The 26,921-nt window shown below is 47.8% G+C and overlaps 1 protein-coding gene across 5 annotated transcripts in view; it reads right to left on the reverse strand.

Moving 5' to 3' along the window:
* LOC138448032 (death-associated protein kinase 2-like) overlaps positions 1–26,921 on the reverse strand; it is a 709,206-nt gene that overhangs the window by 342,709 nt on the left and 339,576 nt on the right. For 2 of the 5 annotated variants that reach the window (XM_069604578.1, XM_069604572.1), the window contains exon 1: positions 23,042–23,360. The exons of 2 other annotated variants lie outside the window; for them this stretch is intronic. The gene's annotated coding sequence lies outside the window, so the exon portion shown is untranslated. Of the gene's footprint in view, positions 1–22,853; positions 22,956–23,041; positions 23,361–26,921 lie in introns of those variants that run through there. One more of the 5 variants, XM_069604581.1, reaches the window with a different exon arrangement.

The following is a 26,921-nucleotide window of genomic DNA, read 5'->3' on the forward strand; positions in this document are numbered from 1 at the left end:
CCATGTGCCACCCACAGGACAGCTGGGCACTCCTGCTGCCTGGACGGATCTCCATGGGTCATCAAAGTGAAACCATGTTACGGTCAAAGGAGACAGCAGTTCCATAGACTGGTTGACATTGAAGTTCAGGATGTATTGAGAAGAGCAGCGAAAAGGTATGAGAAAATCCACTTTGTGCTTACGAACAGTTACAAAATGAGTGGTTTAATAATAGAAAGTGAGGGGTAGGAAGTGATAGGTAGGAGAGGTTTAGGAAAAGGAGGAGCACAGGTCTGGGGGTATTGGGGGCAGCGAAAGCCACCCCCAAAGCATGGCAGAGGGTCGGGCAGTCCTAGCCAGTGAGGGTTTGTTCACGCTATGGCTTTGCCCGTTAGTGGTTCGGGAATGGTCGGGCAAGAGCCAAATCAGCAACGGGCACCGACTCCCCTTCTAGGGCTTTAGGCTAACAGCACCTCTTATTAGTGTTTCCGAAAAGTGTATGGTAGTAAACCAGAAGCATAGGTCCGCTTGTGCCCCTGGCAAACAGGGATGACATTGTTCATCCTTTTATGTAATGTGATCGTATGTTTCTGGGACCGTCCCATTTTTACATTTGCTCCTAATAAACTGTGACCTTGTTTCTTCTGAAAACCTTACAAAGTTGTCTGTGGTTATTGCTTATTGCTTGATGTAATTATAACACACTGGCCACAAGAGGTGGAGGGTGGCCAGTGGGGGATCTCTCCGCTAAGAGGCGGACCGGCCCCAGCAGGGGGCACTAGAGGTACAGTCTACATAGAGGGCTGTCCCCTCTGGCCGCCACCCTCCGGGTGGTCAGCCTCTATTCTTCCGCCCCAGTGGAGGCCCAAGAGGCGTCCCCCAGGGCCTGACTTCCGGTGGAGGGTGCCTGGGGGACGCATATAATGCGGGGGCTGCTTGGAGTCAAGTCTCTTGTCTAGCAGCCACCGCCGCTGATTGATTCCCACCCACCCACACCTTGGGTTGCTACTAAAGTGTCAATATGATAGTAGGTAGATAAGTAATAGAAGTGATCAAATGGTTTTAGAGTAGGAGGTAGTAGACATGGTGAGGATTTCGCAACAGGGGCGTTGCTAGGGGGGGCTAAGCGGGCTATAGCCCCTGATGTTTTGGTTGTAGCCCAGTATAGAATCTCAGGAGCTACAGCCAAAAGACTAGCTAGCCCCCAGTCCCAACAGTTCCGACATCAGCGTAGCCACAGATCTTTTCCAGACCTAGCAACTCCCCTGTTTCGCAATAACTTAATGAGTGCAGTTTTAACGTAGTTAGTATGAAAAGCAATTGCAAATTATCATTGTATTGTGTTGTGGCATTATGTTCCTAATTTTCTTTTTCTGACGCAGGCAGAGTGTCGGTGCGGTCCTAGAGGTGGGAGGTGGCCAACGGGGGATCACGCCGTTATGCAAAGCGCACATTGTAAGCCACAGAGAAAAAGTAATATATAAAGGACTACCTGCCGTGTTATAAGACTGCTGACTGCCAACTTGGGGCAGTTACTGCGCCTCCACCCCCTTGAGGCTCGAGGCTCCTTTCAATAGAAAAATTGAAAGGCCCCAACGCCGTCCCTGTGTGCCGTTTTCAACAAGAAATTAAGCAATCTAATATTCTGTCAGAGAGCAACCAGAGCTTGGTATTTACATCGGTATTCAGTGTTGGTTGTGTGGTGGACGTACACCAGTGGGCCAGCTACCACAAAGTTGCAGTGTTTAGTGCGCTAACAAGTGAGCAATCGAGAGAGGCTATCCCGCACGATCACAGCGTGCAACACTCTGTTCGACCCCAAAGAACGCCCGTTGCCTTTATCTAAAGGCGGAAGTCAGCAAATGCTGCTAGTCGTCAAGCGCCAGTCTCTATCGAGTAAATTAACCTCTCAAAATAAGCACCCACTTCAGTGTTTTTAGAGAGACGCTTCCTTCCCGGAGATATGTGTGCTTTGACCCAAATGAAAACATATTTTTTCCAAGTGCGAAGACTCCTTCATAGCCATAGTGGTCATCAGGACTGGCTAGCAGGGAACCGTGTTCGGAGGAGTACCGCGCGGGACCCGCGATGTCACGTGCTTCCCAGTGGCCATGGTCTATGATGGCGGAGCGGCAACGCCTATGAATTGTTTGTGGCTTTCCACGCGTTTTTCAGGTTAATAAAAAGTAGTGTCCTTTGGTGAAAATCTTTATCGCAGGATGAGAAGAGAGCCCGCAACACCTAGACTTAACGTTTTCATGCAACCATTGCCCGCACCGATTCGCGCTCGAACAGATTTAATTTCATTTTTTTTAAAGGCGTTTGGCTTGTGAGGCGGGTTTATTTTTAGATTTGGCTGCTATCTTAGTTTGTTAAACTGCTGAAAATTAAACATTTGAAGTCGCTGTATTTCTGACACACAGAAAAAAAACATGTGTGAGCCATCCCGGCATTCCCCCCCCCCCAAGGCGGGTTTAAGCAGAGAGGGCGAGGCAAACATGAATAAAGACAGACTGACAGTCCAGAGCAAGCATTCAAAGTGGGGAGAGAGGTCGTAAGAGGAGCGCCTCTGGAATGTAAACATGTACACCATGGAGAAAGGAGAAGGTCGTCACATTTCTGACTGGGACAAATACCGTGCAAAAGGCTTCCTTTTTAGCAGAAGAGCTCCTAAATCTAGAGTCTACCCAATGGAAAGGGGGAGGGGTGCTGTTAAGAGTAACATTACACTTCTACTGCATAGTAGCGGAGAAATCACAGAACATCGCCTCCCCCTCCCCCACAACCCCGTGCAAAAGGTGGAGTTAAAGAAAAATGTAACCAGTGATTAAAATAAACTTCCGGGGCACAATCTGAGTTTGACCGGCCTCAAAACCTGTTTATTTCATTTTGTAGCAGACCGTCAACTCGTGCAATTTAGACTGACCTAAAAGTTTCAAGCAGGCCCGAAAGTTGGGCACCATTCCAAAAAATATATACTTTATGAACACCCTTACATGTGCACACAAAGACAGCTGGAGTTGTTCTGTAAACCCCAGGGAGATTTGGGGAGGTAAGGATGGCACAAATACACGAATGACCATAGCTCATATGCATAGCTCCTATCTTAAAGAAGAAAAAAAACGAGGTTTACAAAAATGCCTGTGCCATCTTTTGGGAGTGAAGGTGAATGCTTCGGTCGCAGTATGGTAAGGCTCACATTATTGATTAGCAAAATGGTTCAATCTCAATAAACGGTTGGCATCTCGGCAAGCTATTGTAAAGTATCACCTTTAATTCACAGGAAAACATGACAATATGAGCAAAAGCATGGACAACAAGGCAGCTCAAAAGCTGAAACCATTCCAAAAGCAACACCAAAACTAGATTCTGATTATAAGGTGCATACATGTATCTCTCCTGCATCACACACAAACAGCAACAACTTGGATATCTTTCTCCTAAACTCTCCAGGCAAAGATAGACATGTAAATAGTTGAGCAAAACTGGAGACTAAGCCGAGTCCTTGAACTAGTGCCATTGATGCCAAGTCGCCAGCCTGAACCCACGTGCTGCTCAACCCAGAGTGCCTTTTCACATCAAGTCCTGCATTCTCCGAGTTATTGATATGGGTGGGTTTGTAGTGTTTTTTTTTATTTATTTTTATTTGATTTAATTGTCACATTGTTTTTTTTTTTTACAAAATTCCAAAAGTCCCTAAAAGAAAATCTCTATATTGCAAGTTCGTCTCATCACGTCACCTAGGTCACTATTTCCTGTGGGTTTGTATCTAACAGACCAATCTGCCTAAAGAAGCCAACAACTGCCATCACCCATGGAGTTTTTTCTCCTCCAATACGGCGGGCCCACCATTCTTGTACGTCGAAGGTATAAGCATAGTCCATGAGGTGACTCAGCCAAGAATGTCTTTCTCTCTTCAGTCTCGGGCACAATAACAAGGTGTTTGGTGGTTTCCACCTGATTCGGCATCCCGCAAAGCGACAGGAACTAGACTTCGCAAGGCCTCTTATAGCTCGGATTTCATTGGTATAGTGTTTTTCGTTTGTTGCATTGATTATTTTACAACATTTCCTATATATTTCTAGCATGTTGGTTGGTCATTCTTTTATTTTGGAACCACTGTACTAAGGCTGTTGATTTGCTGCAGTTACCACACATCCCTCTCAAAGATAAACCTGTCCTCAGCCCATGTTACCACCAAAAAGAGACAAGGGGGTAGAACTGTCGGGATGTGCCAGTTTCACCTTTATAACTAGTTTTTATTTGTTTATTGTATGGGTTATTCATGAAGCGCCTTATACAGAAAATTGTGCTTAAAGGCATCACAAGACATAAAAGGGAGGGGGGGCAGGGAAGAGAACAATAATGGTCCTAGTATGCCGTGTGTCATTAGGTTCATGCAAGTGCAGTAAAGAAGTGCAGGGGAATGGAGGTCGGGGTGGAAGGGCAATGCCAGGGTCGGAGGGAAGTGAGGGGCAGAGTGGAGGCATGCAAGTGCAGGGAGGAAGAGAGGAAGAGGGGAAGAAGAGGGGCCCTGGAGCTAGGCAAGTGCTAAGGGGAGGGCAGGGGGCAAGTGCTAGGGGATGCAGGAAGTGAGGACCACATGCTAAGTGTGAGGATGGAGGTGGATCAGGCTTGGTAGGGAAGCACATCCTGCCAGGCTAGTCAGGGTGGTACTACTAAACTGCCAGTTTAGTAGTACTGTGGGGCCAAGTAGGATTTTTCGTCACTACTAATCCCCTGTACTCCTTCAGAGCAGTAGTCATTTGGTCACAAAAAAATGCTTATGAAGTGCAAGTAGGTCAATGTGGCACCAACATTTAAGGGGAATACATGTCACCAGAGTATGAAGGTAGCCCTCAATTTAGACTATTTGAGGGGAAGAGTCATTGTCTACCTACAGTTCAGTGGGAAAAAAAGATTGCTGCTGTTATTGCTTCTGGAGGGTACCTATTATCTTCGCTATGGGATGGAGAGTACTTTCCAAGGTGGAAAGTGGACTGGCCAGTCAGTCTTCTAACATTGCTCGTCCCACCCATGGATCTGCAGACTGCCAAGGGGAGAGATTCTACCAGTTATGGAAGGATGATTGTTTGGGGAGCAACCACTTAGCCTTTCATTGCCCCCTCTAAATGCTATGCCATCATCTTCTATTCTGGTAAGATTGGACCACCAGCAGCATGTCATCCATCAAAATCCAAGTCTTAACCAAAGGCAGTGGCTTATTTTAGACGGTCATAGAGCAGTCTACTTTAAACAGGCAGCGGGCTTGCCAAATCTCATTAAGTTGGATTGGGTACCAATGAGCTGCACCCATAAAAAACGTGACCAGCATTCATCCCACACAAAGAAGCACCCCAAGGCAGCCCATGTTAAACCCCCCATTAACTCTAACAACTGGGATGCTGCTGTGTTGGGAGCTTGTGGGTGCTTTATTGTACAAAATATACAATAGGATTTATCAAACCCTGAAACATTCTCACACGCATGCCATCTTCTTATTGACACATGCCACTGGCCAGCTGGAGAAACGTTCTGAAGAGGCCGTTCCGGAACCCTTTCATTAAGAGCTACTGAAACAATTAGGTTAGTGCGCACCCACAGCACGGGAAACAAACTGACCATGCATAGAATGAACCCAGAACACTCTAGTCTTCAATTCCAATGGCAGGTAAACATTCATGGCCGTTCACCATGCTATTCCCGGTTATATATTTTGCCATTTAACAACAAATTATGCAAGCATTGTGTACCTTGAGGGAGGTGGCTCTCAAAGCGCAGAGTATAGTTATTAGACGGTTTGTTATACACAGCACCGACTGTCTAAGTAGGTAATCCGCCCAAAAAACAAATACTAAAACAACGAAGCCGAAAACGCCAAATTTTTTTCAACCCAAGTTTTAAACTTTTTCCCCAATTTTTTTCGCTAAAAATAGATGGGGACAGTGCTTTAAGTGGGTCGTGCCAGTCAGAGACTGGGCCTGGCAGTCTCCAAAAAGTGGGGCTGAGCCAGAGCACTGCCGTGGCCCCCGGTCCCACCACAACATTGGCTGGACAAATTATCCCGCCGCAGCTGCGACGGTAGATGTGCCAGCCATTTTCGAGTCAGACAAGCTGACAGAAGTGCCAGCCAGCCGCAGCTGTCAGTGACTGTAAATTCCTCTTATAAGAGGAAGTTACTGTCCTTTTGCCCCCCTCATCTCCCCTCCAGGTCTCCGAGGCGTACCTGGGGGCCTTCCTACTAATTTCTAGGTTTCTAGATTTATAAAAGATAACACAATTCAAGCCATCTTTTATAAAGCTTTGTCGATGGACAAAGATTTATAAAAGATGGATTGAATTGTATACTTTTCAAGCCATCTTTTATAAACCTAGAAATATGCAACATATTTCTATGTTTATAAAAGATGGCTTGCAGAGTACACAAACCATAGTAAGATACGCAAACAAATATATAAATGCTTACATGCAGTTATATATTTGTTTTCGTACCTTACTATGGTTTGTGTACTTGTTTAGGCCAGGCCCACCCTCGATTTCTTACCCCACTTAAAGGCCTAGATGGATTGGGTAAGGGAATAAATTAAGGACGGGGGAATCTAGAGGGAGAGGACTGTGAGGGGTTCTCTGCCCCCCCCAATTTAAAATAAAATAAAAGTTCAAAAAAACGGAAACATTTTTGGAAATTCGAAAAAAAAACATTCTGTGTTTTCAGCCTCGTTTTGGATTCGGTATTTTAACGTAGAACCGTCTAAGTCTCTTAGTTATACCATGGTTTGACCTCGTGGGTAATGAATGGCCTCTTACTCTGAGCTGGGCACACTACATTGCTACAGGTGCTCCAGGCCTGGATTATTTAGCAGCGTAGAAACACAGCAGACTCCCAGCCTCCCTCCCGCCCTGCCTGCAGCTTCTCACATGCCTGACTCCATTATCAGAGGCGAGGAGATGCCTGGGGGTCTAGTGCCTGTTCTGCGCAGATTCACTGCTTTGTTTTGATAAGTGTACATTGAGATATGACCCAAACACACACAGCGAGGAACAGAAGGCGTTCTGGCAACAGGACAAGACGCCCGATAAGTCTGAAAGGGTCAAAGGCTGGTTGTGAGGAAAACGACTCCGTTGCATTGCGAACCAGAGGACCACTTTGATTATTTTGTTTACGGTACATAATTCCGATGGAACAGATCTGGAATGTATGCAGGTAACATTTTAAAATAGGTCTATGTTGGAGAAGCGGGCATGGATTGGTGATGAAATTCGGTGGGCAAGATAAACTTGCAATTTGGTACATTGAAGTCAAGGCAGTTTGCTAGACAAGCTAAATAATCAATGATGCGTTCAATACGCCAAGTGATGTATTAATGCATAACAGAAGCTTGGAACATATTAATTTCAGACCACAAGTGCCTCTCCCATCCCATCCCCACTCTATGGGTAGTCCCCTTTGCAATAACAAGTTAGAAGTGCACCTACCTTCAATTCAGCCCCCCTGCGTGTCCCAGGTTATCCAAAAGATGGGAATAGCCATCAATGGAACCTCTGTGGTGGAGGGGTCCCAACTATTCAAGGCCCACCTGCATCCATCTCTGAGGTCAGGGTTTTACAGGGGCCCCTCAATATATTGTGCGGGGGCCACCAGAATATTGTGTGAAGCCAAGCATAGCACAGCCAAGTATCCCTATTGGGCTCTATACCACGAATGGAAATCATTTAGGCTCCAGTTGTGGCTTTAAAAAGGATAGAATTAAGCAACAGATTTATAGGGAATCTACTGCGGAATCTACCATTTGGACAAATGTTGAGAATAAAGCGGATCGTTAGTGACCCAGAAGACTGTGAGAGACAACTACAACTACTTCACGAACGGCTGAAAGAAAGAGGTTATCCCGAGACAGATTTACAAATAGCACGCGAGAAGACTAGAACACAGACGAGAGACCAACTTCTCACCAAAAGAACAGAACGAGAGAATCCTGAATTAGTGTTCATCACTACATATGCCATACAAAGCAATAAAATCAAGGATATCATTCGAGATAGATGGAACATACTTACAAGTGATGCACGAATTAAAGATCTCTTTCCACAACCGCCGATCTTTGCTTACAAAAGAAGCAAAAACCTACGCAACATGTTGGTAAATACGAGAAGCAAGGATTCAAATAGGAAACCAGACAAACATCCCGGTACCTACCCTTGTATGAGTTGCAGTAATTGTAATAACGTAATGAAAGGCAATACCATAATGCACCCAAAAACTGGAGCTAAAATTAAACTAAGATATCATGCGACATGTTTGTCAGAAAATGTTGTTTATGCCATCAAGTGTCCATGCGGGATATACTACGTGGGAGAAACAGCTCGAAAGATACGAGTCAGAATAAATTAACACAAGTCGTGTATTCGCAATAAAAACATGACCTCAGCAGTAGCTAGACATTTTATGACAAAGGGACATTCTATTGCACAACTCAGATTTGCAGTACTAGAGGTGCAACCCACCAAAATGGCTACTAAAGATATGAAGAAATGGAGGGCACAACAGGAAGCGTTTTGGATTGATAAACTTGACTCTTTATCACCTGATGGAATTAATGAAGAGTTCGATCTAAGTTGTTTCTTATGATATGCATGTTGGCTATGTTCATTGATGTTTTGGATGTTTTTATGATTTTTCTCTAATTGCAGCGTATGGAATGTAGAGTTACATTTTGTCACACTTTTTCTTTGCTATCTATATTTTTCATTTAGCAATCAGAGAAGTAATTTAGAAAACATTGAACATTTTGACCTTGTAATGGTCACTTCCAAGTAGTGGTTCTGCTTTATTTCTTACTATGACTAATGGCATTACGAAAGCTTTCAATTTCCTTTTTTCCCCTTTTTTCTTTCTTCTTTCTTTTTTCCTTCTTTCTTTCCGTTACCACCACCTGATGCATTTACATCATAACTAACATAGTGTTTTGCTACACATTGAAACCAAGAGCGAAACGTTATAGTAGATCGTTATAAGCTTACTGTGAGTCTTTAATATCAGGACACAAATACTGATCCCTTGCGACCTTTCCTTACTACTTTTGAGCACTTTGAGATTCATCCGACCCCCCCGTCCAACAGTCAGCATTTTTTCAAGCACCCCTTTTCCGTGTGTTAATGGTAGATTCCACTTTCACCGACAAGCTCGCTCTGCTGTAAGCCATGGGATTTGCCACATAGTAGCATAACAACGACTCTCTTTTTTCATTTTTTTATAATATTTAGTGAAGTCAGCCAAAAGGGAGGTCCATGCATCTCTGACGATTTGAGGTTCTCATTGTTATAGGACTTAATTTTTACAGGAGAATATTGCACTTAACGAGAGAGAGTTTATTTTCATTTATTTTTTGCAATTGGTTTGCGGTAATGTTGATGGAAATTACTATTCCTTCAATATATATTATATGTTTCACTGGTATTCTAAAGAAGTCGGTTTCATTACAAAATGGCCGCCACCTTTATTCACTATTCTCCTCCTGTTCTCACGTAACCATAGCAACTTGAAATAACTTAGCTGCTTGCAAAGTAACGCGCGTCCTCGCGGTCTCACTCAGTCTTGTGATCGTTCCGAAGAGGAAAGGTATGAATGAGCATTCCTGTCAAGTTCTTTTGTTTAGCCCGAATATTCTATAGGCTAACAGCTGTCATACACATATATTTACAGAGCGTTCTGATGAGTGCTAGTTTTATGCACGTACACAAGACATCGCGCAGGGAGATTCTCCAGTCAGCTCTTTTCATGCACCGTTTCAATAAAAGGGAAACCAGGTCAGTTTTTATTGCAATAAGCTTGTAACGATCATGGAAACGTTCTTCTTTTTTAGAGTAATGATTCATTTCCGTTCATATTGCTTTTTTCTTCTTTCTTTTTTCCAATGGTGATTCACAACTTGTAATTGCTGCGTTTTCCTGCAATTTATCCGTATGTATATATTTCTTACCTTATACATAATGCATGATTATGTATGGCTGTTTTCTCTGCTCTGTGACATACACTTATGTAATGGACAAAAAATGGTGTAAATAATGCTGGAATCCATGTGACATACTAATATTATGCGCGAAATTGATATATACAATGCGGGTCAATACTGTTTGATCTCAATGTTGTTTTACAATGGTGATGTCATTATGCTGTATTTTTGTTATGATGACCCTTACTAGGCCCTGATGAAGGAAGTAGTATTCCGAAATGCATTGGCCACCCCTATAGGCACCTGCATGAACAGAGTTTTATTTACCTCACTATATTGTGAATTAAAGCTAACTACATGAAAAAGAATTGTAGTGCATATAATTCTTAAATTTTTGGGACTCAAATCCATTACTAACTAAAGGAATCCACTATTAAGTGGGCATAGGAAGAAAATGGAGGGGGACAGTGGTTGGATCCACATTCTCTGCGTATGCCAGGGGTGTGCTGGTTTGGGTTGCACCACATGTCCCGTTCAAGCTCTTGGGGGAGGTTGTGGAGTCGGACGGGCGGCTGGCCATGGTTCGGGGGATTGTGGAAGGTAGAGTTGTCTGTATCATAAACACTTATGCGCCCAACCAGGACACAGCGACTTACTTCAAGACACTGTGCGCGAGACTCGGTGAAGGGATGGGGAGCACAGTAATCTGGGGTGGAGACTTTAATTGTGTGCTTAACCCCAGGGAGGACAGGTCGGATGACAAAATGGTTAGGCCCAGCCCAGCGGCCAAGGTGTTGCAGTCGCTGCTAGCGGATCTAGGCCTGGTAGACGTGTGGAGAGCGAGACACCCGGGTGGGAGGCAGTATTCGCACTATTCGGCTCCGCACCAACTGCACACGAGGCTCGACTACTTTTTTGCCACTCCAGACATTCTTACGGAGTGTGAACAGATTGACTACAGGGCGAGGGTCCTCTCGGACCACTCGCCCCTAATCATGCATTGGCGGCTGCGCACCCCACGTGCACGGATTCCAACATGGCGCCTTCGGGCGGAAGCGCTACGGGATCCGGTATTCAAGGAGGACATGAGGGAGGAGATAGTCGCGTATTTTGAGTCGAACACAGGGAGTGTCAAATCGGCTGGTACTTTGTGGGAGGCTTTTAAGGTGGTGATGAGGGGAGTTGCTATCGCGAAGTCCAAGGGATTAATGGGCGGAATCCTGACCGACCTGCGAGAGGCCGAGATCGAGCTGGAAAAAGAATTGGAGAAGGGTGGGACCGATATGGAAGTAGTTACTGAGCTGCAGCAGCGGTGCTCTGGGCATTGGGACAGACTTTGTAACCTGAATTATACGAAGTACATTGAGAGGTTGCATGCGGGTGGGGACAAGACAGGCAGGCTCCTCGCTTGGCTATATAAGAGCGAAACCCCTAGGGCTCCGATCCGATCGGTCATCACCGAAGGGGGTGCGGAGATCGATACGCAAGAAGGGGTAAATGGGGCATTCGCAGAATACTACCAAACATTGTATGAAGATCGGGAAGGGGGGAGCCGAGAGGAGATAGATGAAGTACTCGGGGATATAGGCCTGCCCAGAATCAGCGATGAAGAGCGAGAGGAGATGGATGCTCCGATCACTCTGGAAGAGCTCAGAGAAATAGTGCGACAGCTGCCCACTTGCAAGGCCCCGGGGGCGGACGGGTTCCCCAGCGAGTTTTATAAGGCGTATGGGGAGGAGGTACTCCCACCCATGCTGGACATGTTTAATGAGGCGTTTGAGCTGGGACAGCTACCAGAATCACTCAGGGAAGCGGTCATAGTGCCACTCCCCAAGCACAATACACCGGGACACGGTTGCGGCTCCTATCGACCCTTGTCAATGCTGAACCAGGACAGCAAGATCCTAACAGCTGTCTTGGCGGCTAGAATGAGGAGAGTGATAGGCAAGCTGATTCACCCTGACCAGACGGGCTATGTCCCGGACAGGAACATTACCCACAACCATAGACGCCTACACAGAGTGGTCGAATGGGGATGTAACAAAGGCGGCGAAATGGCGATAGTGGCGCTGGATGCGGTCAAGGCGTTCGACTCTGTTCGTTGGCCGTGGCTGTTGGCGGCACTGGATCACTTCGGAATGGGGCCAGGGTACAGGAGGTGGGCTGAATTATTATATAGCGCGCCTCTAGCCAGAGTTCGTACGGGGGCAGTAGTGTCGGATAGGTGGCAGTTAGGTAGAGGCACCAGGCAGGGATGTCCTTGGTCCCCAATGTTGTACATCCTGGCCCTTGAGCCCTTGGCAATTTACCTCCGGCAACAGTATGACCCGGTGGGCATAGAGGTGGGGGGGGAGAGCCATCTGATATCCCTGTATGCCGACGATATGCTGTTGTACCTCCAATACCCTGAAGAGAACTTGCAATATGTCTTGGAGGTGATGGAGAGGTTTGCTTGGCTTTCTGGTATAGCGGTCAACCCTCGGAAATCCACCCTGTTCCCGCTGGGCGGCTATGTGGGGATACCGGCTGAGAGGTTGCCAGTATTGCGAATCCCATGGGCGACAAGCACCTTTCGGTACCTTGGCATAGACGTATATCACACGACCGGGGAGGAACATAGGCACAATACTGAATTGGCAGTGGGGAGGATCGAGAAGTGCATGAGGTTTTGGGAGAAACTACCCTTAGCGATGATGGGCCGGGGTGCTATGCTTAAGATGGTCGTGCTACCTAGGCTGCTGCATTATTTCAATAACATTCCATACATGATACCCAAGGGGTTTTTTGCTAGACTACATAGGGTATGTAGAGATTTCTTATGGCAGGGCACGCGTAACAGGGTCGCATTGTGGAAATTGCAGAAGGCTTATGAGAAAGGCGGCGTGAGGCTGCCGAACTTTGAGGCCTACTACGTGGCAGCGCAGCTGCAGTACGTGGCCAAGTGGCTTTCGGACGACGAAACCCCGGAACATAGACTGTTGGGAAAGGACTGCTCCCCCTTCTACCTGCGAGAGATTATTTGGGTATCCAGCACATGGATGAGGGGGCGTCCTAAAATGCTAGCGTTGGGCAGGAACATGTGGCGAAGAGCCTGCCGGATGATGGGGGATCCCCTGCCGTGCATGCCGCAGCTGCCGCTAGTGGCCTTGGCAGGGGAAGACGGACAGCTTAGGGCCATCCTGCGAACATACTGGGAGTCAGTGGGGCTGGTCACTTTGGGGGACATTTGGCAGGATGGGGCCTTGGCGGAGTTCGCAGATCTAGAGGCGGGGGCGGGGCTGCATGCGGGGCAATACATGACGTTCCACAGAGTGGTCAGGGAGGTCCGGAGCACTTGGCCCGAGACTGTATTGGCTGACGAGCCGGATGCGACGCTGGAGATTATGTATGACGCATCCGAGGGCGGGCATGAGGTCTCCAGGCTGTACGAGATGCTGATGGCAAAGGTTGGGAAGGATTTGGGGTACCTGAGGTTGGAATGGGAAACAGAGATGGGGGCCCCGATGGCGGATGGGCAGTGGGAGCGCGCCCTGGGGTACCACAAAAAGGTATCGAGGAATGCCCGGTTTAAACAGATACAACTATATATCACGCATAGGGCATACATGACCCCCCTGAGAATTTCCAGATTTCGAGACGCTGGGCGCCAGGCGTGTCCCAAGTGTAACACAGAGAACGCTGATATGATTCACATGTTCTAGGCCTGCCCTGTGATTGCGACCTACTGGAGTGAAGTGGCGCAGAAGCTGGCAGGGAGGGGCATTGTACTTAAGATAGATTCGGCCTGGGCCTGTTTGCTTGGAGGGTACCCCAGGGCGCGCAAGCTTCGGCACGTGGAGAAGCTTAAAGATTTGGCTTATACACTTGCCAAACGCAGAATAGCCATGGGATGGAAGAATTGTCAGAGGCCACGGGTGGAGGTATGGTGGCGTGACCTCCAGAAATGGGCTGCCGCCGAGACGACAGCATGGTGGGAGGCCAGCAGGGCGGGAGGGGAGGAAGAGGTGAGCTCCCTCACGGCATGGAAGGTGCTATTGGCTGAACTGTTTAGTACGGGGTCGACCTCGGCTGGATCTGAGAGCGACGGAACCCCACCACACGGAACGGACAATGATGGTGGACACCCTGCAGGCTCATAGGGGGGAGGGAAGGGGATTGTTAAGTTAATTCTGTCCTGTTTTTTCTTTCTTTTCTTTTTCATATCTGTTGTTTGGCCTTTGTTGTGGCTTGATGTGTTCTATTTATGTTCTGTTGCACTGTGTGGTCGTTATAAAATAAAATACATTTAAAAAAAAAAAAAAGTGGGCATAGGAGTGCAGGCCACACCGCTGGCTTCACGGCCAAGGTCTTCGAACACAGATGGGTGCACAGGGTCAGCCCCACCCTTGAAACACACTTCAGGCCCTGCATTTACACCTTAAAAGCCACTCACTGGAACCAGTTCTAGGCGGCATAGGTGGGTGATGTGCAAACGCGACTGGCTACAAACAAGTGCATGCCACCCCAGAATGAATTATTGGTAGGGTAGGGGTGCCCTGGGCCCCAAACTAGGTTACCCTTAAAAAATGTTCATGCATTGGAGATCATGAGAAGGCCAGTCGTCTTTCAATCAAGTATGATTTTGCTCTGAAGGTTTTTCTGGACTTCAGGCGTGACGTCAGTTTCTTGCAACAGAATCATCTTGGAGTTATGTCCTGAGATCTTCCCCGCTGGTCATCTAAAAAGAGCTACCGCTAAAAGTTCACAACAGTAGCTCCAGTAACTAATACACGTCCCTAGCATTTTAGAATGCTTGATGAGTCTCTCTAAACGAAAGAATATATAGTCAGACGTGCACCCTTTAGTGTTGGTCTAACAGGGACAGCCTTTTAAAGGTCACCAGGAGTTTAGCAGATACCCTGTGTTCAGCTTTGGGACTCATGGCATTACCTTGATTATTCCCCCGTGTCAAAGGCCACAACAGCAGCAGCCGGAAGTGAAAGGAAACAGGTGCCGATCCAAGCCAGGTTTACTTTTGTGATTTCCACCGCTCTCCTCTCAGCATCCAACAGGAGGCTATTAGGGGGGCAAAAATGTAACAACAGCCTTGCATTTACCCTTCGCTAATGCACACAAGCTTAGTATGGGTTTTTATGCGGGAGGGAGAAGGACAAGGTCTAAGATCTTTTCCTCATAAAATACTGGAAACCTGGCTGAAGTGAAAGGGAGGACGAGCACCTGTCCTCACCATGCGGAGAACAAGTCGTAGTGCAGGATTCCTGCAGTTCTCCCTATCCAGTTGCAATATCTCCTGTGCCACGACATACAGGTCCCTAAAGCTCTGGCCTACCATTTGATGCCACATGCCAACAACACAGCCAAAGCAGCAGGCCTGTGGGGTGAAATATTGCCCCCGGATGCCAGAAATAAAGAGGCCAGAGTTATTTGTGCATGCTCACCGAAATATAAGGCCAGCACAGAAATTAGGTCTGACATTAGGCCTATTGAAGCCAAATCATAAAGGAAAGAAAGTTGGCCTAAATCCAAAAGTGCTGAGATGTGCGCAATGCATTTCAGGAAGGAAAAGGAAGACTTGTGGCTGACAATCTATGGAGAGTTGCACAGACATATAAAGAAACCGCAGTGTACAGTATCTTAAATGGGATACCAGAATTGTGCTCCAGGCAGCTAAAGAGAAACAAAACATTACATGTGTAATAAATAAAAGAATGTCATTTTAGTTGTTCCCTCATCTAGATTGACAATATGCTCAGTGAAATGCTTGCCAGACTTTCAAAGTGTGCACATGGTTTTGGTCTATAACAAGCTCAACCACATGGACAATTTCAAAGTAACGCACATGTATGTTGAAACTGTGAAAAGCCTTACAAGATGCTATGTAAAGTTACAATTATGTGCAAGTTTAAAGGCTGTTTACTGCAGGGTCCATGGATGGTCATTTCTCCAAACTTGAAACTAACCTCCAGGATCTCCCCCTGTTGCACTGGAGATTCAGGCCTGGTTGTCTTCATCCATCATTGCCCTTCCATAAAAATACAAGCAGGAATACTTTTTAGATCAGAAATGCGGTGGAGACAAGATAAAGTCATGTCTGACCTCCAGGTCACAAGTCTCATAAAAAGTCCATTAGTGTGGCTATCAGGCAGCTCTCCTTAGGTCACATGCCTGAAGAGAAACGAAACAGGGAGAGCTAGGGTGGGGGCCAGAGAGACAGAGAATATGAAACTGCAGTTTGCTTAAATGAGAGAAATACATATAATCACATAAATGGGGAAGCGTACATGTCACAATGGTCCGTCCAGGCTTTTATTAAAGGTGACAGTCACCACTTTCTAACAATGCTAAAACAGTTTTGGTGGGATAAACACAACTAAAGTTATTAATGAACATGTGATTTGGGCTTTCCCTTTATTCTAAGAGATGTGAAAGTTGGCAAAAGCATGCAGGTAATAATTAATATGACGACTCTAAAGTGGCATATGTTTCACTGATATGGCTCCTGAGCAAATGAAGAAAAACTGTAGCTCTGCATAGGACGGACATGCAGACTCCAGACTAGCCTCATCTGATTTGCTTTAAAATGTAGTTCTTATAAATATATTCATACATGTAAAGATTTGGAAATTTAGGGTACTTGCCATGTTGTGAGATTTCTATGTCCTAAAGCATGCCGAGCCCACCTGTCAAAGTGAGATGATGAAGCTTTCTCCTCCCACAGCTATCCCAAAGCACTCCCCCATCCCTTTGTCCTATCAGCACACAGGTGGGAGGTGGGTAGTGATCATCAACCAATCCCTTTCGTGAGAATCATGACAAGCTAGTGATGTCATGTTCCCTATAAATAAGCCAGTTTGCATCAGAACTGGAGTTATTCCAATAATTCCGAGAGGCGACCTGCTGCCGAAATTTGGCAACAAACATCCCAGCAAACAGGCCCAAAACTTGCAGTGGAGACAGAAGACATAGAAGCTGACTGGGACCATTTGGAGGAAAGAGAGGAGACACTTGACTGACCCCCTTGCTTTCCCAGCAGTGCCCTGATGCCCAGTTGCAGGCCTTTCCTTTAAGTAGAACTACCCCAATGCCATAGAGTGTGTATGCCCTTTATTCTTCCACAATTGTTTTAGTTATTTCCCCTTTGAAAATATCATGTTTGTCTGTGTAGATCCCTAGCATATTTGTCAAAGTAAATCAATTAATTCCCCTATTGAATTCACTGGATCTGTATTGTTGGCATTCGAAACCAACAATCTTTTCCCAGTGTGTTTTGAACTGGTATAGACACAAAACTGCCAAAAGAATGAATCTCAAACCCTGAAATTCCCCATTGATCCCCTTCATTTTAAATCAGAAGTGTGAAGCCTGGCAGTACCTTTGCATGTGGATGGTGCAAAACGAAATTGGCCCTTTGTATCCATTGTGCTCCGACCAAAGCCCCATAAGCCCCACCTGTTTGTACGTTTGGCAAAACGAATTTCCCATTTCTTTCTATTCTTTCACATTGCAGCTGTGCTAAATATCCCAAAAACTGATTTCCCATTGTGTGCTGACTAAAACCCCAAAGCCCTGCCTGTTCTGTTTAGGTGTGGCAAAACGAAATTCCATTGCTTTCCTTTCTTTCATATTGTTTCTGTGAGTAAGACCCCAAATCCGATTTTCCCATTGTGTTCCCACTCTCTGCCAGTGCCTTCCATTCAGAGGAGTCAAGTCTAATTGATGTTTGGAGGGTGAGGGTTGCTGCGAGAAAAGCATAACCCTGTTTGAAATCATTGTCTGTGTTGAATTGTTCTTTTCTTGTATTGGTGGGTGATTTAAAAGGAATTGATTGTGATAGGATATCTCTATGTTGGTACATTTACGGAAGTCATTTTGTTCTTGTGTTGCCACAACATTGGTGGCTGAGGTTAATCTATTTGTGATATTTGGCTAAATATATTAATTAATAAATATATTCTGATTACACACTGGCCTGGTTCCTATTCCATTGTGGCACTGGGTACTTGTTGGGGTTGGGTGCGAGACAGGTTGGAGGCATCACCAAATAGAACCTGAATCAAAACCAAAGTGCTTTATTCTGCGCCACATTCATTGTGGGAAAAGGAACTCGAGTTGGGTGTGACCACATAATGAACCGCGACGAAACCCATCATCCCACTTGCCCTGCCCATTAGGCGCAGAAGCCCTAGAGGTAAAAGTAGGGGGCAGCACACCGTCTGAGAGGTCTCTTGTATCTGGAGACTAAAGCAGCGCCCTGGAATTGCTTTAGTGTAGTATCAACCCTGTGTCCCCTCCCCCTTTATATACTTCTCCTTAGCTGGACTCTTCGGCATCTAGTTATGCCAATTCAGCAAAATGTCAGGGGAAGTGGCCTCACACGCCCTATAACACAGGAAGTGAAACAACATGACCTATGTCCCTAGAGACGTAACAGGAGGTGAAATCACATGACCTTAGATGCTGATGACATCACAAGAAGTGGCATCCCAGATATAATATTTTTAAATAAGGATATAACATTAATAAACAAAATAAATCTATATCAAAGCAAGCAATTGGCTATTTTCATTGCCAACTATAATTTGGCTTGATCTATCAAACGGTGGAGTCATATCAGGGTTCAAAATTCACACTCACCGCTAGCCATTGCTCTGTCCTAGTGATGACCGACTTGGTGAGTAAGAAATGGTGTGCTATGTGCATGTGTAGAACTGAGGTGGCGGGTGACTTATTATAGCTGGACAGTAGTTGTCAACTTGAGATTTCGCAGCTATGACAGGGAACGTCCAAAAATCAGCATAGGCCAGCGGCAGTGCCGTCATATGCCTACAGCCTCCTATTGCCAGTGAATGTGATCGTAGGCCAGTTACTGCCTCAAATGTCAGGTATAGTCCTATTTTATTAATTTCTCATATAAATGGTATAGGCATCATATACAAGGTACAGCCTCATGTGTCCTGGTGTTCTCATCATATGCTAAGCGCAGCCTAAAATTTACCAGCATTGCCATCCTATGCTACATAAAGCCTTATGCCTGGTATTGCCACCAGCATATATAGAGTCTCACATGCTCAGGTGTGACCATCTTATGCCAAACACCACCTCATATTGAAGAAATCATGCCAAAAGGGCACTTTGTCGGTCGGGGGTGGAAGGTAGGGTAGAGAGGGGCACAAGCTTGCATCACCCAGCGGGGGCATGGCCTCTAATCCTTTTGGGACAGAGTTAGGGATTATGGTATGAACGTTTGGCTGATTTTCCCAATTGTACTGATGAGCTAAAATAGACAGCTGCTGAAAGGGCAGAGCAGAAATAGCCCCAGAGGTTCAACAGCACTTACTCATGAACTCGGTGAAGACAACAGGACAATGTGAGGCGAGTGTGCACTCTAAATGATGCACAGTGGGAAAGAGGGGAGCATAGAGGACCCTGTTAGGATTCCACCAGTTGTCTGGCTCACACGATTTAGGGCGTCTAATCGCTCTTCTATGGCGATCCGTCATCCAAGCTCTAACATTACACCATTCCTCCGGCGTTGGAAGCTGCCATGGCAACGTTGGAGGCCGTTACACCTCTGACGTCACGCACCTGTGTACATGGTTGCCAAGGGGAACGGCTGCGCACGCTCCCACATGACACAGTAGAACATTGCGTGCGTCGCCTCTCCTTTCAGATTTAACACTGCGTTCAATTTGAAAATAACACTTCTGATTGAAGTTGCGTTCCTGACTTTTGCTGTTCCTGTTTCCATCGATTCCTTGCTTTCTGACCCGGCTCTGCATTTCGTCTCTGAACTACTCTTTGTTTGCTGGACTGCCTTTGCCTACGATTTGGAAACCACGCTTGTTTCAGGATTGCTTCTTTGTTTGGATTGGATATTCTCTTGCCTCAACCTTCCGACCACCTTGTTACTTACCAGACTGCTCTGTGCACAACTAGAGATGCTTTCCAGTTACTGATATACCTCTGCGGCTGATCAGGTATCCTCGTGCCTTCGGAAGTTAGGTCCCTACTAACCACCCTTATCCTCCTACAAATGTTGTTACCTTTCTTTATTGTTGGAACTTGTTCATCTTCAGAATCCTGCTACCCCAACTCTTTTGGTAAGCCTTGCTCTAGACCTACTCATATCTTGATTCTCTCCCGTTTCCCATCTGATACCAAGCTCCTGTTCTGATATCCTTCACAGTCTTGGAGGAACCACTGGTCTCCATTCCCACCGTCAAAACCCTGATGGTCCAACGCCCCACAGACAGTTCACCTTTACTTAAGAGGTTAGCCACTTTCTTCCTTGATCAGTCTACTTCAGGTTGCCTGTCCCTCTGTCTAACGGCTGTTCTTTCTATCTACAGCTGGTGTTGATGGTGGTGCATGTTTGCCCTGCTCTTCCAATTGATTAACTCCTCTGTTAGTAATTCCATAGACCTCCTTGTCTGGGTTCCAGGGACCCGTCGTGAAGGGGGATGGTTGATCAAGTCTGTGAGTTGTTCGAGGTCTAATCTGGTCAGTTGCAACAGACACTAACCCAGAAAACAAAGGGAAAGAGGGGGTAAACACAAGAGCAATCCTTTAGGAGCCAACCTTATACAACATCGCTCTTTGAAATGCAGCAAGATAAAAAAAAAACCTGTTGTCCAAAGATCCAAATATCAGTCCTTAAGGCATTCTACATATGGCCAACAATGTATAATGACACAGCATACTGTAGCCTGTGGAGCTGTACAGAGAATGCACATTTACACACTAATGCACAAGTGAGCTGTCACAATATACCATAACACTACCCATCGCTTGCAAGCCATTAAACCTTTTTTCTTGCATGCAATGCAAAAGCCCTCAATAAATGTTATGCTCATTGCTTGTTTTGGAACTTATACCATCCTGGGGCAGTTTCAAAGAATTGAGATGGAAATAGGCGAGAGAATGAAGAAGCCGGACGAGTGGGTTTGAGGGAGGGGAGGAGGAAGCAAGAGAGGGAAGTCGGCAACAATCTCATGTTTATTCTTTGGCATAGCGCTTACAGCACAATGAAGACGGTTCTATGGGTTTTAGGTCAAGAGGAGAGAGGGGGGGGAAGAAAGCGGGGGGAGCAGAAAAGAGATGGCGACAACTGTATGTGTATGTGTATTGTATTATAGCATGTTTGCCCCCTTAAAGCTGCTCCACAAATTCAGAAGGGAAACTGGTGAGAGGGAGCTGGTGTCGGCCTTTCGGGAGGAATATGAACAGAACAAAAAAGAACAATATAGGGTGCACAACTTTAGAGTCCATCCTGAATGCCCGTATGCACAAAATTATGAAATGCCAAAAGGAAGCCAAACCACAGTGATCAGTGATAACAGTGCACCCAAGGGTCCTTACTGGCGCTCTGCGACCCACAGCAGCCTTACTGCATAGGTGGAATAGCTTGGAGACCCCCGAGGACATAACAGGAAGCATTGGGATTTAGATTTGAAGATTCTCAAAGTCGTTCAAGGCTGGGGCGTGCTCTCGCAGGCGGGCCCTAAGAAGCTGGTGCAAGGCTACTGTGAGAATCATGTGCAGAGCTACCCTTACGAGACTGGGAACACAGAGGCTCATTACCACAAGTCCACCGACAAGTTGAGAAAATAAGGTGGTGCCTTCATTATGCATCTCGTCCTGAGGAAGGCTGGGCTGTCTCTCAGAATCAAGACCAATAAAGCCGAAACTCAAGCAGCTGGAGTCGACTTTCTTAGATTTCAATCCTACATCACCTTTGGTTGTACACCGATTTTTTTTTTTTTAAATGAAACCCTCTTGTACACTGTGTTTATAGCGTATTTTTGCATATTGTATGTTACACATGTTGATATAAAATTGATACTGTTATATATCATGATATTAAATGAATATTTAACAAAAATTATGGATTCCATTGCTAAGCAACAACTGATTGCCAGCGACAGCCCTCAGGTGTAAGAAGGTGTACTGCCAGCGAAACTTGTCTTTTTGTGAATTTGTCTTCATTGTTTCATTAACTTTTAGACTCAATATTTCTCCTGCAGTAAATGCTCCGTTGTTAGACGCTGCTATCAAAAGCCCAGGTATGTGCATCATTTTCAAGCTGCTTAACCATTAACGGCCAGTTAGTACCGTTACGGCAATGCCTGGCAAATACATTTCCCAGCTCTACACAAAAGACAAACCCGTTCGTTTTCGTGGAATATCCCACACACATTCGCGCAGTCTCCACTCCTCACACATTCTTTCACCCCCCTTTACATATTTCTCTCGCACCTCCTCCCCCCACGCACAGTGGCGAAACATCTCGTCTACATTCTCCTGTTGTCGCCCTAATAAATGAGCCCTTCCCCTTTTCACACATCTCCTCTTACGGAAATCCCTCAATCGTGAATGTTCCCTTGCAGACCCCACCTCCCCTTCACAGCCTCCGTCCCTCACGCAATCTCTCACAATCGCACATTTCTTGCAGACTCCCTGCCTCGCACTCTTTCTGCCCTGTCGATCTCGTTAGTCCTCCATTCCATGCACTCGATCTCTTTCCCAGTATCCCAGCCCTCTTATTGCCCTTATACTAATGTGTTCTTTCATAGCGCTGCGTCCAGCTTCTAAGCGCTAGAATAACCGGTGGTATGGCTAGATGTACACATCTCAGAAGGATGACAAGCTAAGTCGACCCTGCCACAGAATTCCAACTTGGGGACTGCAGCCAGCCGGCTCTCCTGTTACTGCTGTCCACCCCTCGTCACTCGGCCACACACCCTTCGAATCCCCGTCCTTAGCTCAGTCAGTCCCTAAACTGCCCTTCCCTCTTGGGCGTCATGTGCACGGCCGCCCGGTCTCTCATTCATAAATATTGGTTCGCTTCAGCGCGCTCTCACACACACGCACGCACGCGCCACTCGCCGACCCTGCGCACGCCCCGTGTCACGCAGTCCTTACCTCGCAGCAATCAGCTCCCTAGTCACGTCGGCGGCGCCGGCTCTCGCTTCGCGCCTATACTCAGCTGCGCGCGCGGAGGAGAGTCCTCTGCGTCCTGTCGCGGTGGCTGCCGAGCGCGTCAGTAAATAATGCGCAGCTGAGTGAATAATACCCACCAGAGACGCGCAGCAGGGAATAGTGCTACTCACTGCAGTGCCGGGGCTGCGGGGTCCCTGCCCAGGCGGCTTCTTCCTCCCTCCAGAGCTTGTGTGAGGAGCTGCTTCCGGATCTCGCGCGGCACGCCGCTGGCGCGAGGCCGCTGCACACCTGCAGCCCGGGGAAGCCGCGCTCCTGGGGGTGGGAAGCGCGCGAGAGAAACCTCCAGTCAGATTCTGAAGCTCCGCAGAGCAAGGCGGGCGGCGGGGATCTGTACAGTGCGGGCCGTGGGTGCATGTGTGAGAAATGCGGCAGCTCACCAGCACAACTGATTGCAAAGAGTCATGGCGATAGCCCGTGCAGGTAAATGAATCCAAACCCTGCTCATTCACCTCTGCCCATATGTGGGTTGAACCTACCACGTCTCGTTCACGTGGAGTGGGATGGTCGGCATCAAAAACGCGTACCATTCGCTCCTACCAATAAAAAGCGTCTTAAAGATATTCGGTTTGCAAAACGCAGCAGGAACGAGCCACCAAATAGGAGCTCAATGCACAAGGCAATCGAGCAGGAGAAAGTGGCAGGGAATGGAATGGACCTCGGTGGTTGGACGGAACGGTGTTTGGGGTTACTGGCAGGCAGGGGTCACAATTTACGTGGACGCCCACATTTTCTGTTTACTGAGCACACGTTAATAAGGTTCTGTACAAGTATGTGATATACATCAAATTCTTCCAATGCAATGCCGTAGATCCCAACTGAGCTGCAGCAGAGGGCCTCGAGCTCGCTGCAACATCTCCATGGATCAGAGCAAGTCTTTTAGAGGACACCTGCATTGCCTCTGCAAAACTCCCCGCTTGGCGCTCGCACATTTTGGCAAGTGAGCCAACGGATGCACCTGGATTGTCAAACGCCATGCCAGTCGAGAGAGCGTCCCTGCCCCCACACCAGCCAATGGCAAGGCCCCTCTGCCAAGCCCGGCGGCGGATGTCCACGGTCATTATCTTGAATTGACATTGTCTAGTCTAGCCCACATCCTCCGTTCTCTTCCTCTAAACACGCGGCTGCTTGCCCTCTAAAGCACTAGGATGGGGGCTAGGTCAAAAGGTAGATGCAGGGCCCATTCTAGGATTTGCAGGGCCAATGTGGTGTAAAAGATGCGTGGGACTAATTAGCCTAAGTATTAAGAGTACAGTGACCGCACACACAATGACAAAGGGGACCTGGCATGCGTCTTTGAAATTCAAGGGGATAATGGCATGCTAAATTACAAGTAAACAACACGATAAAGGTTACACTCCTATAAATATGAATGCTTGCTGACACGATCACTGCACGAGAGAGCTTTTTTTGGGTAGCAGACAGAAAACAAACAGGCCGATTCATGTAATTCCTCCCAAAAGTGTCGCACGCGGCTGGCGCACAGCGTGCCCGTGCGAATGTCTGCGCCAGCCGCGTGCGATAAAACCAATTCCCGCTCACAGCGTATTCATGGATTCTCGCCTCCAAAAGCAGACGTGGCGCAGAGTGGCTCAGCGACCCTGCAGCAGCGCCAGTTACGCCCCCAAGAACGCCCTCGCGCAAGGAAAAGCCATCGAGATCGCAAAACCATCGCAAAGGGCTGCGCCAACACTGTACCAGTTTACCGGACTGGCAAAAGCGGGGAACGCGTATTACGGGTGTCGGGAACACGCGAGCGCGAGAAGATTCACACGCGATCGGTCCAGGGGGAGCGTGTGCTTCAGGGGTGCACGAGAAGTCCTACACGCGAATGGCCTGGGTGCATGTATTCCAGGGGTGCGCGAGAAGTTCTACATGCGAATGGCCTGGGTGCGTGTATTCCAGGGGTGCGCGGGAAGTTCCACACGCGATTGGCCTGGGTGCGTGTATTTCAGGGGTGCGCGGGAAGTTCCACACGCGATTGGCCTGGGCGCGTGTATTTCAGGGGTGCGCGGGAAGTTCCACAAGCGATTGGGCTGGGCGCGTGTATTACAGGGACTCGCGGGTGGTTTCACACGCGATCGGGCCTGGGGGAGCGTGTGCGTGTATTTCAGGGGTGCGCGAGAAGTTCCACACGCGATTGTCCTGGGCGCGTGTATTTCAGGGGTGCGCGGGAAGTTCCACACGCGAATGGCCTGGGTGCGTGTATTTCAGGGGTGCGCGAGAAGTTCCACACGCGATTGGCCTGGGCGCGTGTATTTCAGAGGTGCGCGAGAAGTTCCACACGCGATTGCCCTGGGCGCGTGTATTTCAGGGGTGCGCGAGAAGTTCCACACGCGATTGGCCTAGGGGAGCGTGTGCGTGTATTTCAGAGGTGCGCGGAAAGTTTTACACGCGTTTTCAGCAGGGTACGTGTATTTCAGGGGTGCCGGGGAGTCCTACATGTGATTTGCCAGTGTGGGTCCTCCCAGGTGTTCCCTGTACACCCTCCACGGCCCCTGCAGGCAGCCCACACCACAGGGGACTACCCTGCATCCCTGGTCATGTCCCGCAGGCAGCCCACCCAACATGGGCATGCCCCCCAGCAAAGGCACATGTCTCCTTGCACTAATGATCACCAACTCATGTCCCCTTGCACCCCCACCCCCAGAATTGCGGGGCACCTGCCAGCAGGCCCCCACCCATGTCCAACTCATGTTCCCCACCACCCCCACCCCCCAGCAGTGCAGGGGCACCCTCCACCAGGCCCCCACCCATGTCTCCCACCACCCCCACCCCCATCATTGCGGGGCACCTGCCAGCAGGCCCCCACCCATGTCCAACTCATGTTCCCCACCCCCCAGCACTGTGGGGCACCTGCAAGCAGGCCCCCACCCATGTCCAACTCATGTTCCTCACCACCCCCACCCCCCAGCAGTGCAGGGGCACCCTCCACCAGGCCCCCACCCATGTCTCCCACCACCCCCACCCCCAGCATTGCGGGGCACCTGCCAGCAGGCCCCCACCCATGTCCAACTCATGTTCCCCCCCACCCCCAGCACTGTGGGGCACCTGCCAGCAGGCCCCCACCCATGTCCAACTCATGTTCCCCACCACCCCCACCCCCCAGCACTGTGGGGCACCTGCCAGCAGGCCCCCACCCATGTCCAACTCATGTTCCCCACCCCCCAGTACTGTGGGGCACTTGCCAGCAGGCCCCCACCCATGTCCAACTCATGTTCCCCACCACCCCCACCCCACAGCACTGTGGGGCACCTGCCAGCAGGCCCCCACCCATGTCCAACTCATGTTCCCCACCACCCCCAGCACTGTGGGGCACCTGCCAGCAGGCCCCCACCCATGTCCAACTCATGTTCCCCACCACCTCCACCCCCCGCAGTGCAGGGGCACCCTCCACCAGGCCCTCGCCCATGTCCCATCCATGCCCCCCTGCACCTGGGTCCCAACAATCCCCAATCATGTCCGTAATGGCCATCCTCCCCTGCCAAAAGACCCAACCAACTATCACATCCACCCACATATCAAAGGCAATTACATGTTACACACCCAATGTAAATAATGCAAATGAACACATGTCTGTCACACACAATGGCTGCAAGTGAATGTTAAAACACCCAACATGACATGCATGAAAGCAATGAGATGATACGACACATTGAAGGATGAAAATAAAAATGTATTGAAAATCAACTTGAATGGAAATGAAATGAGAAAAACCACAAAGCAAAACAACCAAAAGAAGATGAATGTCCATGAAAAAAATCCAAAAAATAAAAAAATCCATTGAAGAACTATTTACAAGATAATCCCGGGTCCATGAGCCCAACCAAATGAAACCTAACTATGACAACTAACTAAAAACTGAACTATATACAAAAATGTGGCGCATTGTCCAATCGCAACCAAATAAAAAAATAAATTAAAGGAAACCTAACACTAACTATATAACTATATACAAAGGCAGCGGGCTAGTCCGACGGCTCACTAGTTGTT

Source organism: Ambystoma mexicanum, chromosome 1p (assembly GCF_040938575.1).
Source record: "Ambystoma mexicanum isolate Mex_15411 chromosome 1p, UKY_AmexF1_1, whole genome shotgun sequence".
In the NCBI taxonomy this organism is placed as follows: Eukaryota; Metazoa; Chordata; class Amphibia; order Caudata; family Ambystomatidae; genus Ambystoma; species Ambystoma mexicanum.